This window comes from Salvelinus sp. IW2-2015, linkage group LG2 (assembly GCF_002910315.2).
Source record: "Salvelinus sp. IW2-2015 linkage group LG2, ASM291031v2, whole genome shotgun sequence".
Lineage (NCBI taxonomy): Eukaryota > Metazoa > Chordata > Actinopteri > Salmoniformes > Salmonidae > Salvelinus > Salvelinus sp. IW2-2015.
In genome coordinates, this window is record NC_036839.1 from 23,588,003 (window position 1) to 23,593,185 (window position 5,183).

The window sequence follows — 5,183 nt, forward strand, 5'->3', positions numbered from 1 at the left end:
ACTGTGTGGGAACCTGCCTGTGAACCAGATTCTGGATGCACAATAGAGTTTTTGTATGGGTTCTTGAACCCGCAAACCTGAGCATGGAATGCCTGTTGAAATTGGCCTGAAGTGATCATAGCCTGTGAGTTCCTTGAGTCCCACTGGTGGATAGTAGACTAACAGTAGTGTTTGCTCACGCAAAATAGGGTAGGCTAAGCCTACCTTTTGATAAGAAAATGATTGACACAAAGTTTAGAGAACATTTATCCCTCATCATTTTCTTATCAAATCATTTGTCTGCCTATTTAACTGATGGCTTGATGTGAATTCATACTTCTTAACTTGTAACTTCGTTAGTCTACTCTGACGAAGTCCATGCTGCTGAAACGCGTCAGAGTTTTTACATATTCGTTCCATTAAACATACTGTAAAAATGAAGGCATTTGCATTGTATGAAGAGTGCCTCTGGTCCTCCTTGTTTTTTGAATACCTTATGAATTGGACAACTTCCATATGTTCTGGCACTTTTGAGACAGTTTTGGACAAGTTATCATGCATTTATAGGGTTTTGTTATCATGCATTTTTTTCTCTTCTCATGGAGAGTGCTATTGTTGAAGTGAATGAATAAAGCAAATCGTTCACACAAAAAAGTTTTCATGTATTTCCTGATTTCCACACACAGGTGTAGGATCTTAATTTGACCTGTATTGTTACAGCAAAATAATCATGCAGAAACAAGATTTCAATATAATGTTGCTTGATCAGGGGTTAGGCTTTTAGCTGGCCAAAAGTAGGCTACATGAAACGTGTAATACTGTTAATATAACCATGTTAGTGTGGGTTTTCAGTGAATGTATGTAAATCGCAAAGCTCATCTGCATTCCCTGCAGTGCAGGACAATTCTCAGCAACAAAATAGTGGATTGTAAAACTCAATAGAAAATACAGTACTATTAGCATATAACTCTTTCCCCCATGAAACCCCTACCGTGCTGTTTGGTTGTATTTGCCATGTCAATAGTCTCCAATTGTAAATAAATGAATGGTCAGCATGTCACATTTACATTCTCCTTAGATGTGCTATGATGTTCCACCCTGGTGCCAGTGACCATCCCCTATGCATGAGCACCAAAGGCGGCAGTAGAAACACTGACTACATAACAGCGTGACTTTTTAATTGGTTGTTGAATGTGTGTGCTGAGAGAAAGAGTTCATTTTATTTATTTGTTTAACCATTATTTAATTAGGCAAGTCGGTTAAGAACAAATTCTTATTTACAATGACGGCCTACACCGGCCAAACCCGGACAACGCAGGACCAATTGTGCGCCGCTCTATGGGACTCCCAATCACGGCCGGTTGTGATACAGCCCAGATTCGAACCAGGGTGTCTGTAGTGACGCCTCTAGCACTGAGATGCAGTGTCTTATACCGCTGCCCCACTCGGGAGCATGGAGACAGGATATGTACCCACTGTCCACAAAATGAGGTGGAAACCAAGCTACACTTTTTAACTTTTTAAAAGGTCAGCCAGTGAGTCAAAAACACCAATGTAAATAAATAGAACCTATATTTATCTGCCTATTTATTTCCCTTCAATCAATCATTCATTCTACTAGTTGCACATTGTCACAATAGCTTACTAATAGCCGCTACGGCCTATTTATTGCCTTACCTCCCTAATCTTACCTCATTTGCACACACTGTATATAGATTTTTTTTCTATTGTGTTATTGACTGTACGTTTGTTTATTCCATGTGTAACTCTGTGTTGTTGTGTGTGTCACACTGCTTTGCTTTATCTTGGCCAGGTTCCAGTTGTAAATGAGAACTTGTTCTCAACTGGCCTACCTGATTAAATAAGGTGAAATAAAAAAATAATAATTATGTAACATTTTAAATGTTAACTACATTTTTTAATCGCTAACAATATAATATTTTAAACATTATTATCTCTTGAAACGTTTGTGGTGTATTGTTGCTGTTATGTCTGATTGTTTTTGTTTAATTTGCTTTGTTGGTTTTTGGTGTTGTTGTTTGGGCAATATATACTGAAGAAAAATATAAACACAACATGCAACAATTTCTACGATTTTACTGAGTTACAGTTAATATAGGGAAATCCGGCAATTTAAATGAATTCATTAGGCCCTAATCTATGGATTTCACAAACTGGCAATACAGATATGCATCTGCAAGATACTTATGAGGGCGTGGATCAGAAAAACAGTCAGTATCTGCTGTGACCACCATTTGCCTCATGCAGCATGACACCTCCTTCACATTGGATTGATCAGGCTGTTGATTGTGGCCTGTTGAATGTTGTCCACTCCTCTTCAATGGCTGTGCGAAGTTTCTGGATATTGGCGGACCTGGAACACGCTGTCGTACACGTAGATCCAGAGCATCCCAAACATGCTCAATTGTTGACATGTTTGGTGAGTATGCAGGGGATGGGAGAACATTTTCAGCCTCCAGAAATTGTGTAAGATCCTTGCGACATGGGACCGTGCATTATCATGCTGAAACATGAGGTGATGGCGGCGGATGAATGGCACAACAATGGGAATCAGGATCTCGTCACGGTATCTCTGTGCATTCAAATTTCCATCGATAAAACACAATTGTGTTCGTTGTCTGTAGCCTGCCCACACGACAACCCCACCGCCACAACTGGGGGCACTCTTTCACAATGTTGACATCAGCACACCGCTTGCCCACATGATGTCATAAACACGGTCTGCGGTTGTAAGGCTGATTGGACGTACTGCCACATTTTTTWAAATTACGTTGGAAGGGGCTTATGGTAGAGTAATGAACATTAAATTCTCTGGCAGCTCTGGTGGACATTCCTGTAATCAGCATGCCAACTGCACGCTCCCTCAAAACTTGAGACATCTGTGGCATTGAGTTGTGTCACAGAGCTGTACATTTTAGAGTTTCCTTTTATTGTAGAGAAATAAGCTTTTGTGCATATGGAACATTTCTGGGATCTTTAATTTCAGCTCATGAAACATGGGACCAACACGTTACATGTTGCATGTCTATTTTTGTTCAGTGTAAAAATATGTTTCCCATGCCATAAAGCCCATTTGAATTGAACTGAATTGAGAGAGAGAGAGAGAGAGAGAGAGAGAGAGAGAGAGAGAGAAAACGAGAGAGCAAGAGAGCTAGGGGAACCCTGGACCATTGAAAACAGCAACCCATACAAGGACCTGTACTCAGTAATCTAATTCACTGAAAGACTTCAATTGCTCCTTTGAAATTCTGACCACAGGACCCTTCTAGCACAGTCTCAGATATAGGCTATGTTAAAACTGTGATGTAAAAAGAAAATCGAGCCTGCTAGTTCAATATGGAACCACTTCCAAAAGGGTTAACAGTTTCAAACATTGGATGTTTTCTAAACATAATGTTGTGCCAACTGAATAGCTGCATCTATGGTAACTAAAATAAGCAAATAGATCTGATAGTGATATCACCCTTATCATCCAGTGACTTCAAATAACCTCACTAAATCCACAACACTGATTTGTAAAGTGCATTTTAAGTCACAATTAACTCCAAATAATGCCATAAAGTGTAAAGGTCCCCTGTTTTATATCGCAATTTCATGCCAACACCTTTCTTTTATTCCTTTATGATATTCGAATGAGGACAGAAACTGCACCATTTGGCTTGATGGTTATCTAGGGATGAGGATGCACTTGAAGCAGCTATTGCTGTTGAAGGGGAAAGATTAACCAAGCCCAGGAATCATTGAATAGCTCAGTGATTGTGGAAAGGATCTCTTTTAACCCATAACCTAGAAACCGAAACCATTCATTCCCCAACAAACCAAAAGCTCTCCTTCAAAAAGGAACACCGAACAATTCACTCTTAAATGCAAACAATGGCTGTTTCTTTTTACAGAAAATGTAGCAGTTTAATGTACACCTTTCCATCCTCCAAGCTTTATTAATGCTTATAGTGATCCCTAGCTTTTTAATATTGTGGCGGTTGTGCTTCTATGAAACACTTAGTTAGGCCCATTGTAATAAAAAACAGTGGGGAAAGGTCATTGGAACACCCAGAAACCCCTTAGTGACATCTATAAAAAAAACAAGGAAGAAGGGAACAAATAGCCTTGAACATTATGCACATACTCCATGACCAATACAGTCCCTTACCTCCGGACCGCAATATACTGTAGATCTTGTCATACAATTCTAAGAGAGGGCAGCTTTCTCGTTTTAATAGATTTGTTTTATATATAAGCCTTGTATTGCATAGATTGCTTCTAATCTTAATCTGTTAATACTGTTAAATGTTTCTAATTTGCGCTATGTTGTTGTGTCTTGTATTGTATTCACCCCATCACCGTCATGAAGTTCCCTCTTAGGGAATAAACGTTTTTTGAATTGAATACTAGGAAACATGAATGACAGGACTTTTACTGAATATATTTTGTAATATATTCGCCCACTGCCCCACTGCCCATGTCAACTGAGGCTAGGTAACACGGTCACCACTGATAAAAGTCCGTGATAATCGAAAAACTTTCAAACAAACATTTCTCAATGGCTGGCCATGCCTTCATCCTGGCGACTCCAACCTTGGCCACAGCCCGCCCCCCCCGCTTTGCTTACTCGGCCAAAGCCTCCCCAGCTTCTTCCTTTACCCCTATCCAGATAGCAGATTTCTGAAAAAGAGCTGGAAAAAAAACTGACCCATACAAAATTTCAGCTGTGGGCTTGACAATCTGGACCCCCCTATTTCTGAAAAACTGTCCGCCCGCCATATGTCGGCCAACCCCCTATTTACCAGGCCTGTCAAAACCTCTCCTTCGTATCATCTTGAATCCCCAAGGATTGGAAAAGCTTGACCGCGTCATCCCCCTCCTTTCCAAAAGGGGGAGACCACCCCCTGGACCCAAAAGAAACTGTTTAAGACCTATATCCATCCTGCCCTTGCCTATTCTAAAGGTTTACTCTTCGTGGGGAAAAGGCCAAAATTCCAACAAACAACACTGGACCCAATCCGAAACCCCACCGCACCAACTTCACTCCACTGTGCCAATACCGGTTTTCGGACCCGTTCCAACGGCCGATTGGCACCCTCAGCCACCGCTTCAGGTACTGAAACAATAATTCATTTTTCATAGACCGCATCATGAAAGAAGGGACATTACTGAGTGCAAGCGTCTTCCAATTCCGAAATCAA